Below are 14,315 nucleotides of genomic sequence, written 5' to 3' on the forward strand. Positions count from 1 at the left end.
CCCGCCGTGCGCCCAGCTCCGACGCGACGAGCGGGCTCAGGGGCAATCCGGCCGCTCCTCCTCCCTCGGAGCGCCCAGCTCCCAGCGCGCGCAGCCTGGGGGAGGGGGCGGCTCCTGGCGGGGCATGGGGGAACCAGGGGGAGCAAGGAGGAGGGGCGCCGCGGTCCTCACAGCCCGCCCGACTGTGCCAGTAATTTTCAGAAGCCCCTCCCTCCGGCTCCAATCACCTTTACTCCAAAATCGACTGTCAAGTGATGGGGGGAGGGGGGAGGGGGAAGGAAGGGGGGAGGGACCGTGGTGGGCTACACAACCGAAGATAAAAGGACAGATCAGTTTTTTAATAAAAGTTCGTTAAAGCAACAGGGTAGACCAGACCACCTGGTCTACCGCCACCACCATCTCTGTAACCACCACCACCACCACCACCCTTACCACCACCACCATTACCACCTTCATCACCACCACCACCACCACCATGATCACCGTCATCACCACTACCACCACCAACACCTTCATCACCATCATCATCATGATCCCCACCACCATCATCACCACCAACACCACCATCTTCACCATCATCACCACTACCATCACCACCATCACCACCTTCATCATCACCACCACCAGCACCATCACCACCATACCACCTTCATCATCACCACCATCACCATAATCAACATCACCACCATCATCACCACCATCACCACTACCACCACTATCATCACCACCCTCATCACCACCATCACCACTACTTTCATCACCACCATTATCACCATCATCATCATCATTACCACCATCACTACCACCCTCACCACCATCATCCCCAGCACTACCATCACTATCACCATCATCACAACCACCACCACCACTATCACTACCACCACTATCACCACCACCATCATTCTATTTTTTATCAATAGCAATTCCACCATCTTCTTCATGCCATAAAACCTTTCATTCCTTTAAGAAAGGCTTCTTGTGTGCATACTATGTGCCAGATGCCATAGTTTGTGCTGAGACTATACGCATGAACAATACAGGCACAACCCATACCCCTAAGAAGTATAACATGCAGGCCTCCCCGTCTTTTTTCTTAAGAAGGCAAATAGAGAAAATAATCATATTTGCATGCCACACGGGGAAATGGAAGAGGTTTCTAGCCACTGAAAATGACAGCCTTGGGGGCCACAGCTAACAAAGTCTCCTCCTGGCTGCCCTTAGGGCTGAGCGATCAAATATAGCATCCCTGAGACACATTCTTAAGGAATCATTATGCTAAGATCCAAAAGTTGATAAGCTCTGTTCAAGCTTATGATGGTGCAAATGAAGATAACAGTGATGGCATGAATCATTTGAAAGGATGACCCCAGAAATAAATGCATGCATGCAGACATACACAGCATAATTAGACCGGAGTGCCAGGAGAGAAAGTAGCAGAGGGAAGGTCTCATTTGGATTCAGACCCAGAAAGGCCTCTCTGAGAAAGTGACATTGACAGGACATGAATGATGAGCAGGGAGCAGAGGCATTTCGTGTCTAGGGAATAGCGTATATGAAGGGTTCTGTGCGCTCTAGAGAAACTGAAAGTACAGTCAGGCTAGCACACTGTCAGGGAGGAGAGAGAAGACGGAAATGAGATTGGGGCACAGGCAGGAGCCATGTCACATAGGCCTTGAGGTCTCTGAGAGTTTGAATTTCAGTCCAAGTCACTGAACAGTTTTAAGCAAAGAAGTAACATCCTCTGTTTTGCATTTAAACCTCACTCTCCTACTGACTCTAGGGAGCCAAGACAAGGAGCAAGGAGGCCAGTTAGGAGGATGCTGCATTGGATGCAGCAAGAGAAGCTGGTGGCTTGGGACAGGGTGGCTGCAATGGTTGGCAGGGAGAAAGGTGAAATAGATTTGAGAAAAATTGAGGGGGTAGAGTTGACAGGACTTAGAATAGACTAGGATTGAGAACTCATCTTTTCTTGTCACTTTATTCTTCTTACAAGCGTCATCTTAATTTTCATCATTGTCATCTTCATCTTCATTATCAGTGAAATCAGCATCCAGAGCCATCACCTGCCAGAACCATCCTGCCCTTGATCTACACACCATTCTGCTCCATCATCTTTTCAGCCCCATGTTGATTTACAGTCTCCAATGATAGCTTTGTTCTCAGTGCCATCATGCCATCACTGCTATCTTCATTTGCACCATCATCAAGCACAGCCCTGACCGTCAACCTTAGGGAGACTAGATAAGGGTAAAATTCAATAAGGCTGGTTCCAGAAGCCCTAATGATCTTTCAGTTTTAATCTCTTCTATCTTTCTTTCTTTCCATCTCCCAGTTGCTTTCCTCTTACTTGGCTTCATTCAAGTAGGCTCTTGCCAGGTGTTGGACCCCAAGATACACCTTTCACAGCTTAGCAACCAGGATGAAAAGACAGAATCTCTAGCTCAATGGTGCCAGATTCCCAAAATTGAAGCTCATTGGCCTGTTTTTTTGGTTATATACCTGTCCCTGAGCCAATCTCTGTGGTTCTGAGGGATAGCATGTGCTGCTTGGCCAAGCCTGGATCACCTGACCACTCCTGGAGCCAGCCTACAGGACAGAGACAGTCCCACCTAAACCACTGGAGCTAAGAGGTGTGAAAGGGGTTGTGACTGCCTGATGGAGCAACCAAAAATCCAGGATGCTGGGTTAAATTTGAATTCCAGATAAGCAATGAATAATTTTTAAGTAAAAGTAAGTGCCTTATAACAAAAAATTATTCATTGTTTATCAGAAATTCTAATTTAACTGGTGTCCTTGATTTCCTCTGGCAAACCTAGCTGGTTCCCCAAAGGAAAACCAAGGTTCTGTTAGAGGATAATAGCCGGCAACAGCAGCAGATGGCCACTGGCCCAGCACGTTCACGACCCTTTGCCAGGTCCCACTTTTCTCATTTATCTAAACAGACCTTCTTCCAGGCCCCTTTGCAAAGATAACCTTGGAGGTTTTGATAATTCTCTTTTTCCTAGGAATTTTAATATAATATACCTGAATCATGCTCAGCCACTTTAAAAGGAACAGAAAATAATGTTTTTCAATGAATCTGGGGAGGGGAAGAGCATGTCAAACACTGGATAATATCTTACTATACCCAAAGAGGCATGATAAAACCTGAAGGCTCCTGAGACAGAGTTCAAACTAGCCTCAACAATAGTTAGGGTTCAAGAACCCCAGGCACCATGCTAAACACGGTGTGGTAGAAAACAACATCCCACGGTGATTCCAGAGGTTGGTTTTGAGCCTCAGATCACCATCTTACAGGCTGTGCCAAGCTAGAGAAATTGCCTCAGTCTCCTGAGCCTCAGTTTCCTCAGCTGTAAATTGGGGGTACTCGTTCCGAAGAGGGCAATGGAAAGATTAGGTGAGACAAGGGGAGTTTAAGTACTTTGTGAGCTGTGAGGTGTCAAGCAAATATTCTCGTTATATTATGTGGGAAACACTTTGAGAAGTATGAGAAAACTGCATTTTAAAAATGTAAAAGAGGACATATTTTAAAAGAAAGAGAAGGACAGACTACTGGAGAAAAGATACCAGGCTGTCAAGAAGGCTTACCTTTCTTCATGAGGCATCAGGACATCATGGAAAAGCTGGTCCTTTTTAATCAATAAGACCTGGATTTGGCTCTCAGCTCTTTCATTTACCAGCATCAGCTTCCTTGTTTGTAAAGTGGGTCTAACGGTATCTCCCAGAGGTCCCCAGTAGGACTGAGCCCAGGAGCCCACTGTGGTGACCTGCTAAATAGCACACCTGACATTGATGTCCCTCCTTTGTCCATCTCAGTTCCCCACTCACATACCGGTGTGTCATGAGGTCACTCCCCAAACAGTGCCAAGCTATCTCAGCACTGTTACTCCTTAATAGAGCATTTCCTAGCAGTGATTAATTAATATTTAATGATGAGGTTATTTCCTTCCTGTATGCACCTTTAGATGGTAAGCTTCATTCAAGCAGTATGATAGGTATTGTGGGAAGGCTCAGTTGATACCATTCTGATCCACCTCTTGCTCCACATTTCTAGACATCTTTCGGTCAGTGGTGGCCACATGATATAATTCTGGTCAATGAGGTAGAAGCAGAGCTGTTCAGAGGGGTTTCTCCCAGGAAAAAAACAAGACGGAGGGGAAGGCTTTTAGTCCATGTGGAATATAAATGTGATGTCTGCAATGTAGCAGCCATCTTGCAACCATGAGGATAACCCTTTTCATGGGTGGCAAGAACATAAAGATATAAACAGGCAGATTCCCTGATAGCATTGTTGATCTGCTGCCATATCCTTGAATTGCCTACATCAAAAGTCCTGTCAGAAGGGAAAAATAAATCCCTATTCATTTCAGCCACCATTTTGTGCTTTTCTATTGTTAGCAATATAATGCTTTGTGAATCAATGCAGACAGGGATTGCATTGGACCTATCCAATGCGTATCATCAGCTTTGAGATTAGTGCATGACACATAGGAGATGTGTTTTAAAGATTTGTTGATTTAATAAACAAATAAATGAATTCTACCCCAAAGTCTCCTTTTGCAAGCACAGAGCTTATTTTCGTATGGCAACCCCCCAAGGAACCAACCCAGGGCTTTAGACACATGGCCAGAATGTTTGTATAGTTATAAAGATTGCTGCACTAGATTGAAATAGTCTCTGTTTATTAAGTCTCACAAGGTCGTGATGTTCTACCAGAAAATTAGACTTCCCAGCCCTGACCCATGTATAACTGTTTAAGTGCAAAGACTCCATCTGTCCACTAGAAACACCTAGAGCTGCTGGCTGCCACCCTTCATAACCTATACAACATGATTAGCTTAGAATGAAAAGGGAACAGTAATCCACTGCTCTAATTAGCCCATTACATCCCTGGCACAATGTCAAGAGATGAAGGCAGGAGCTGCTCTCTCCTTATGTGTGCACCTCTTCCCAAATCAGTGAAAAATCCCTCAGCCAGAGAAAAGTTTCTTCCAGGAACAAGATGGGATTAGGGAAAGGGCTTGGACCAGGAGCCGGCAGACCTGGGTTCCAGCAGCAGCTCTGCCACCAACCTGCCGAAAGGCCCTGGAGCTGGAGAAAACTCTGGGAACCTCAGTTTTCTCGTCTGTAGAAGGGCTAGTAAAATTTCTCTTCTGGAGTCTATTCCAGTGATAGCTGGCATTTGCTGAGTAGTTACAATGTTCCATGCAGCTCAGGTACATTTTCTTTTTGAAACCACATCAGTCCCACAAGGGAGGTACGCTTAGCACAATCATGTTACATAGAGGGACACAGAGTCTCAGAGAGGTAGTAACTTAATCAGTATCACACAGCTGCTAAGAAGAGGAGCCAGGATTCAAGGTTTGTCTAATATCAGAACCAAGCTTTGAAACTGGGATTGGTTTCATGCATTTGGGTAATTTAGAACCTAAAGCAGGACTGGCATTAATAGATGCTCAGTAAATGCTTTTTAATGTGACTTGGCAGACAATAGCTTAGTATTAGAGATGTAGTAGAAAGAACTTATGAATCAGAGAAACCTGGCTTCGAATGCCACCTCCATCAGTTACTAGCTGAGCGACACTGGGCAAGTTTTTTAATTCTTCAAACTTCATTTTTCCCTTCAGTGCAACGGGTATATGATACCAAACTCACACAGATATCATCAGAGTTATATGAGACAACATATGAGGAAGTATTTATCCCAGAACCTAGCACACAGTAGGTGCTGGGTAGATTTTAGCATCTTAATTTCCGCAGGTATTATCCAGTTCATTCCTTTCCTTGACTCTGTGACATTGGTTCAACTAAGTCAGGTATTAGGCTCCAACTGTTTCGTGTATCTTCTGTGTCTTTCTAAGTAAAGCATCAGCATTCTGATGGCAGAGCCTGGGTTTTACCTCCCTCCTTCTCTTTTAGGGTCCTCAGCAGATGCTTGAGCCTAGAGAACCTTCCTAAGTGCAACTGATTAGTCTACAGGCAGGTCCCACCAGCATCCCGGGGCAATGTTCTGATCTCAGTCACCTGCCAGTATTCCCTCCTCCCCCCACCCCAGGTCAGTCCTAAAAAACCTGTGTCAATAGCGAGTGTTAGCAAAGCGTGGAGAAATAGGAACCCACATACACTGTGAGTGGGAATTTCAAATGGTGCAGCCACTTCGAACAACAGTTTGTGAGTTCCCATAATGTTAAACATAAAATTGCCATAAAACCCAGTAATTCCACTCCTAGGAATCTACCCAAGAGAAATAAAAGCACAAGTCCATGCAAAGAGTTGCCCACTAACATTCATAGCAATATTATTCATAATAGCCAAAAAGTGGAAATAACCCAAGTTTCCATCAACTGATGAATGGATAAACAAAATGTTATCTAGCCATACAAGAAGGAATCAGTGCATGACATGCTGTGACAGAGATGAACCTCAAAACCATTATGCTAAGTGAAATGAGCCTATCACAAAAGATTACTTATTGTATGGTTCCCTTTATAAGAGATGTCCAGAAAGGGCAAATATAGAGAGACAGAAAGTAGATTAGTGGTTGTCTAGGGTTTGGGGATGGTGGGCTGGGAAAGGGAGAGAGATGAAGAGAGAGAGAGAGAGAGGAGACTGAAAGAAATAAATTAAAGCCTCTGTGAGATTTACCATGGCCTGAACAAGAGGAGGCAGGAAGAGAGGAGCTCATGAATGATGATGGCGGAGGTGAAATGATGGTAGTGGTATGATGATGGCAGTGGGGGTATGTCAGACTCTGGGGCACCCATCAGCTCGGAAGATTGATACAACGGTCCTGGGAGGCAGTCTGGTCTCCTGGCTTGGCACCCTGCCCTGGAGTTAGGTTGCCCTGGGTCGAACCACGCCTGCACCCCTTCTTGGCTGTGTGACCTCAGACAAGGCCTGGAGCCACAGTAAGCCTCAGTTTCTCCATCTGTCGAGAAGGTATAAAGATGACCCTGCCCTCGGGACTGTGAGTGTATGGCCTGGAACCAGGCACGAGAAGCTTCAAGCGGAGGCCCTGGGAGCCCAAAGGAAACATCTGATAAATGTCAGCTCTGCTTATCAGCTCTGATCCCTGTTTTAGGAAATGCGACCCAGCGACTCAGAGTTTGACCCAGCAAGGTTGCACATGGACTTGGCATTCAGATCAAGTCCTGGCTGCAAACTCTGGGTAGTTGCTGCTCCCCAGCTACTAATCTGAACATTAAGTGGGCGTCTCTGCCCGCCCCAGCCCTCCCTCTGAAAGCGTTTGCTATGCCCGCGGAGGCAGGACCTCTCCAGACGGGTAACACCAGAACTGCCACCTCAAGGCCCAGGCCGGCTCCAGCCAGCTCCCCGCAGCCCTCCGAGGCCAGGGCATGGGGAAGCCATGCCAGAGATTCACTAGTAGACCTTCTGAGCATCATGGCGGGTGTCGGGGGGTGCGGCAGGGGTCAGCCAGATCCCACAGCCGACGCCTCGGCCCTGATGCTTTAAAACTGCCTGCCTCCGGGGCCACGGGCAGCCCCCTTCCCTGGGCAGGACTCACAACGAGAGACCATGAGAGGCAGATTGGGTCCTTCTGTGGCTCAGCAGGTGGAGGGGCAGCAGCACTAAAACCCACAGGGCTGGGAGATACCAGGGGAGGAAAGCGAGACCCAGAAAAGAAACAGGACGTTACTCGGGCCCACCCAGAAGACAAAAAGAGGGGCTCTCTCTTTGCCTGGAAGCACTTATTTAGTGAGCAACTACTATATGCCAGGCACTAGAGCTACAAACAGGAATAGGGCGAGGGCCCCTGCCTCCAGGAAACTCACAGTGTCTCAGGGGAAACAGATAAGGAAGGAAAACGAGCAAGATCTCCCGGATAACTGCCCTTTGTCAAGAGCTGCCTTAAAAAGCCCTTCCCCAGCCCAAGTACCCCAACAGTTCCCACTCCAGCCCCCATCCCCGGCTCTCCCTCACGGCCCCCAGCCCTCACCATGCATGCTGAGGTTTCATCTTCACAGCAGCCCTGCCCTGGTTGCTTGTTATTGCCTGCCCAGGCATTGCAAACCTAGAGGTTTAAAACAACGCGGATTTTTTTTGGTCCTACAGTTCTGGAGGTCAGAAGTCTGAAATCGGTTTGACGGTCTAAAGTCAAGGTATTGGCAGGGCAGCCTTCCCTCTGGCGGCTCTAAAAGAGAAGGGTTCCTTGCCTTTTCTGGCTTCGAGAGGCTGCCCCCCTTCCTGGGCTCAGGGCCCCTTCCTCCTCATCAAAGCCGGCAGCGCAGCGTCTTGCGACATCTCTCTCCCTCGCCCTCCTGCTCCCCCTTGTAAGGACCCCTGTGATCACGGCAGGTCCACCCGGATAATCCAGGATCACCTCTCCAACCCAAGTTCCTTAACTTACCCACACCTGCAAAAACCTTTTTGTGATGTCAGTTTCCAGAGATCAGGATGAGGCAATCTCTGGGGGCCATTGTCCTACCTCCGCAAACCCTAAGAAGGTAGGGACTCACTATCACTCCCATATTAGAGACCAGAAACTGAGGCTTAGAGGCATAAATGACTCACTCCAAGTCACAAAAGGAGCCGGGATTTGACCCAGGCTTCAATTCCTAAGATTACAATTTGGTGTCCACCTTGCTACAAAATACAAAGAAGTCCTCAAGAGAAGGTCTGCAAACGAAGGGCTCCCCAGAAAAGGGAGGGTCCAAGCCAGACAGGAAAGATAAACAGGGCATCCCGCTCAGAACCCCAGGACCCCTGGCTACGTTCCTCGCCGCCGCCTCCCAGAGCCGTGTCTACAGGTGCAATGCAGGGGACAAAACCGGTGCCCCAAATACACCAGGCCGGTTTCCCCTGTGGGTCCGTATCAACAGTGGCTGCTTGGGCAGAGACTTCACCCTCGAGCCAGTGATGGCCACACTCCAAATCACTCGAATGTTTGAAAACTTGAGGAGCATCTCCCGTCTGGAAAATGGGCACCAGGGGCCTGCCAACGGCCCTCCAGAGCCCTGGCCGTTCCTCTTTCTGGCCAGGCATTTTGCTCAGCAGCATGTTTTCCACTGTGAAAGTGCATCTCGTTTCTACAGCAGTCGAGGGACATACAGTGTCTAGACAGCCAGACAAGGCCAGCCGTGTCTGACCCCGGCCATTGCTTAAGTCTGAATAGAAACCCCCAGAGAACTTGCAGAGACTCCTGGGACCCTCCAGGCTGTGAAGGAGTATCTTCTTGACCAAAAGGGGGATGCAAAATGAGACGAAATAGTTTCAGTGGCTGAGAGATTCCAAATGGAGTCGAGAGGTCACTCTGGTGGACATTCTTATGCACTATATAGATAACACCTCTTAGGCTTTAATGTATTGGAATAGCTAGAAGTAAATACCCGAAGCTACCAAACTCCAACCCAGCAGTCTGGACTCCTGAAGACAATTATATAATAATGTAGCTTACAAGGGGTGACAGTGTGATTGTGAAGACCTTGTGGATCACACCCCCTTTATCTAGTGTATGGATGAGTGGAGGAATGGGGATAAAAACTAAAGGACAAATGGGGTGGGATGGGGGGATGATTTGGGTGTTCTTTTTTCACTTTTGTTTTTTTATTCTTGTTCTGGTTCTTTCTGATGTAAGGAAAATGTTCAGAGATAGATTGTGGTGATGAACGCATAACTATGTTATCATACTGTGGACAGTGGATTGTATACCATGGATGATTGTATGGTGTGTGAATGTATTTCAATAAAACTGAATTTAATAAAAAATAAATAAATAAAAATAAAAATAAAAATAAAAAAAAGAATGCAAACCAAGACCAAAAAATAAAAAAAATAAAAAAAGTATGTAACCCTTTTTTTTCATCAAAGAGAAAAGAAGGAAGTAAAAAGTCACCTGTTATCCCATAACCTGAGATACCACTATTAACTTTTTGGATGCATTTCTTTCTAATTTTTTTCCCATGAATAAAATAATGATAATAGCATTTATTGAGCCTTTTCTGGGTACATGGCCCTGTTGTAAGTATTTTATATACACTGTCTCAACCCTCACAGCAATCCTGGGAGGCAGGTACCGTTATCACCTCCAGTTTTCAGGTGAGAATATTGAGGCAAAGGGAGGTTAAACAATTAAAGGATAAATAGGTGTAAGTATGTATGAATGGAAATGGAAGCCAGAATGGTGGATAAGAGAATAGGCTTTGGAGTCAAACCACCAGTGAATTCCTATATATATATATATATATATATATATATATATATATATGAATTAAAATCCAAAAGCTACAAAATGTCTTACCATGAAAAGACTCCCTTCCTCTCCTACCCCAGCCACCAGCTTTCCTTCCCCAGAGGCAACCACATTTAACAGCCTCTTTGTATCTTTCCAAAGATCCTTTAGGCAAGCAAAAATGGTTTTGTACCCGTACGTTGGTGTTTGTATGTGTGTGTGTGTTCCTTCATCCACAAATGGTGGCACATTGCACAGCTTGATTTTATTTTAATTCATTTTTATTGAGATTATTCACATACCACGCAGTCATACAAAACAAAGCGCACATTCAATTGTTCACAGTACCATTATATAGTTGTGCATTCATCACCAAAATTAATTTTTGACATTTTCATTGTCACACACACAAAAATAATAAGAATAAAAATTAAAGTAAAAAAGAACAATTAAAGTAAAAAAGAACACTGGATGTTTTTTGTTGTTTTTTTTTCTTCCCTCATTTTTCTACTCATCCATCCATCAACTGGACAAAGGGGAGTGTGGTCCATATGGCTTTCCCAATCACGTTGTCACCTCTCATAAACTACATTTTTATACAATCATCTTCAAGATTCATGGGTTCTGGGCTGTAGTTTGATAGTTTCAGGTATTTACTGCTAGCTATTCCAATTCATTAGAACCTAAAAAGGGTTGTCTAAAGTGTGCGTAAGAGTGCCCACCAGAGTGACCTCTCGGCTCCTTTTGGAATCTCTCAGCCACTGAAGCTTATTTCATTTCCTTTCACATCCCCCTTTTGGTCAAGAAGATGTTCTCCGTCCCACGATGCCAGGTCTACACCCCGGGAGTCATATTCCACGTTGCCAGGGAGATTCACTCCCCTAGGTGTCTGATCCCATGTAGCGGGGAGGGCAGTGATTTCACCTTTCAAGTTGGCTTAGCCAGAGAGAGAGGGCCACATCTGAGCAACAAAGAGGCATTTGGGAGGAGGCTTTTAGGCACAATTATAGGGAGGCCTAGCCTCTCCTTTGCAGCAACCGTCTTCCCAAAGGCAAGTCCTGCAGTAGAGGGCTCAGCCCATCAAACCACCAGTCCCCTATGTCTGTGAGCACATCAGCAACCATTGAGGTGGGGGAGCCCAAAACCCCTGCATTCTCCACCAGCTCCTCAAGGGGGCTCTGCACACTTCCCTCACTGTTCTTTCCCTTTTTTCCAGTTAACTCCCCCTTTTTTAAAAATTAATCATATAAAAAAAATTTTTTTAAAGATACACAATAAAAAACACATTTCAAACAAACCATAACAAGGGAGTAAGAAAAAGACAACTAACCTAAAATAACTACTTTACTTCCAACATGTTCCTACTCTACCCCAAGAAAATAACCTAATATAGCAACATTTCTGTGAACTTGTTCCTACCATACCCATCAGAAATTAACAGACCATAGTCATTCCTGGGCATTTCCAGAATGTTAAATTTACCCACGATAGCTTATCTGTTCTTATTGAGTTATTGTTCCCCCTTCATTAATTGCTCTCTATCGCTAGTTCCCCTACATTCTACATTATAAACCATTTATTTTAGGAGTGTGTTGTTTAATCTCCAGGTGCTTGTGAATTTTCTAAGTCTCTGAGAGTTATTGACTTCTAATTGTATTCCACTGTGGTCAGAGAATGTGCTTTGAATAATTTCAATTTTTTTAAATTTACTGAGGCTTATTTTATGTCCCAGCATATGGTCTATTCTGGAGAAAGTTCCATGATCACTAGAGAAGAATGTGTATCCTGGTGATTTGGGATGTAATGTTCTATATATGTCTGTTAAATCCAATTCATTTATCAGATTGTTTAGGTTTTCAATTTCCTTATTGGTCTTCTCTCTGGTTGATCTATCTATAGGAGAGAATGATGTGTTGAAGTCTCCCACAATTATTGTGGAAACATCCATTGCTTCCTTTAGTTTTGCCAGTGTTTGTCTCATGTATTTTGTGGCACCATGATTGGGTACATAAACATTTATGATTGTTATTTCTTCTTGTTGAATTGCCCCTTTTATTAGTATGTAGTGGTCTTCTTTGTCTCTCATAACATCCTTGCATTTAAAGTCTATTTCATCTGAGATTAATATTGCTACTCCTGCTTTCTTTTAGCTGTAGCTTCATGAAATATTTTTTCCATCCTTTCACTTTCAATTTCTTTGTGTCCCTGTGTCTAAGATGAGTCTCTTGTATGCAACATATTGATAGTTCATTTTTTCTGATCCATTTTGCCAATGTATAACTTTCAATTGGGGAGTTTAATCCATTTACATTCAACATTATTACTGTGAAGGCATTTCTTGAATCAGCCATCCTATCCTTTGGTTTATGTTTGTCAGATAAAATTTTTCCCTCTCTCTCTTATTGTCCTTTAATGAACCAACATTGAATCTCTTTAGTACTGAACCTTTCTCCGTATCTCTCTCTCCTTATTTTGTTTCTCTATCAGTAGATGTCTCAGCATTTGTTTGTCTGTGAAAAATTTAAGCTCTCCCTCAAATCTGAAGGAGCACTTTGCTGGATAAAATATTCTTCACTGGAAATTTTTCTCTCTCAGAATTTTATATATGTCAGGCCACTGCCTTCTCGCCTCCATGGTGGCCGCTGAGTAGTCACTACTTAGTCTTATGTTGTTTCCTTTGTATGTGATGAATTACTTTTCTCTTGCTGCTTTCAGAACTTGCTCCTTCTCTTCAGTACTTGACAGTCTGATCAGAATATGTCTTGGAGTGGGTTTATTTGGATTTATTCTATTTGGAGTTCACTGGGCATTTATGTTTTGTGTATTTGTATTGTGCAGAAGGTTTGGGAAGTTTTCCCCAACAATTTCTTTGAATACTCTTTCTAGACCTTCACCCTTCTCTTCCCCTTCTGGGACACCAATGAGTCTTATATTTGGATGTTTTATTTTATCTATCACATCCCTGAGGTCCATTTTGATTTTTTCAATTTTTTTTCCCCATTCTTTCTTTTGTTCTTTCATTTTCCATCCCATGGTCCTCAAGGTCACTGATTCATTGTTCAGCTTCCTCTAGTCTTGTACTGTGAGTATCCAGAATCTTTTTAATTTGGTCAACAGTTTCTTTTATTTCCATAAGATCATCTATTTTTTTATTTACTCTTGCAATTTCTTCTTTATGCTCTTCTAGGTTCTTCTTCATGTCCTTTATATCCTGTGCCATATCTCATTGTTAGTCTTTAGTTCTTTGATTAATTGCTCCAAGTACTGTCTCCTCTGATACTTTGATTTGGGTGTTTGGGTTTGGGTTATCCATATCGTCTAGTTTTATCATATGCTTTAAAACCTTCTGTTGTTTTTGGCCTCTTAGCATTTGCTTTACTTGATAGGGTTCTTTTAGGATATGTAGGATCATTCAAAGACTAATCTCTAATTTGTCATATCTACAGTTTGGTGGCATACACTTTCTCTAACTAACCAGCAGATGGCGTCTGTGAGTCACCTATTCCCCTCAAACCAGTTCTCCCCAACTTTGTCTTTGTGGTGTGTGGGGGTTTAATTCTTGTGGGGTCCAATTGGTGCACCAAGTTTGGATGTGTTGATGGTGCTGTCCACCTTGAAAGTGGGGAGTGTGTCTGAGCGGTTAGGGAGAGAGGGCAGTTTTAATAATCAAACCTCCCAGGTGTTCCTGGGGGGTTAAGGCTGTTGCAAGAGTCTAAACCTTCATTTCAGTCTCACCCCAGATTGTCTCTGCCACTATCCCACAAGTCCTTGGTATTGGCATATGGGATTTCCGAGTGGGTCCCTCTTCCAAGCCATGCCCTTCTAGGGTCTTTGCTGAGGGAAGGTTGTGCTACATCACAAGTGTGCGCCGTCCCTCAAGGGAAGTTTTGAGCCACTGGGCTGTGTAGGTGCATTCCCAGCCTGCTATAAGGATGGCTGTATGGGGCATGTTAATTTCCCCCTTTTCACACAGCTCCGCCTTCCCAGCTCCAGGACAATTAGCTGTGGGTGCACGAAAGGCTACTGTCCATGCCCGATATTGTGGCGTATATGTGTGTTGTTGGAAACACTTCCTGTCACACTGGGTTTTTTGGTGCATCTCTGGGCTGTGGCTACGGTGCCAGGC

The sequence above is a fragment of the Choloepus didactylus genome, chromosome 21 (genome assembly GCF_015220235.1).
Source record: "Choloepus didactylus isolate mChoDid1 chromosome 21, mChoDid1.pri, whole genome shotgun sequence".
Taxonomy (NCBI): domain Eukaryota; kingdom Metazoa; phylum Chordata; class Mammalia; order Pilosa; family Megalonychidae; genus Choloepus; species Choloepus didactylus.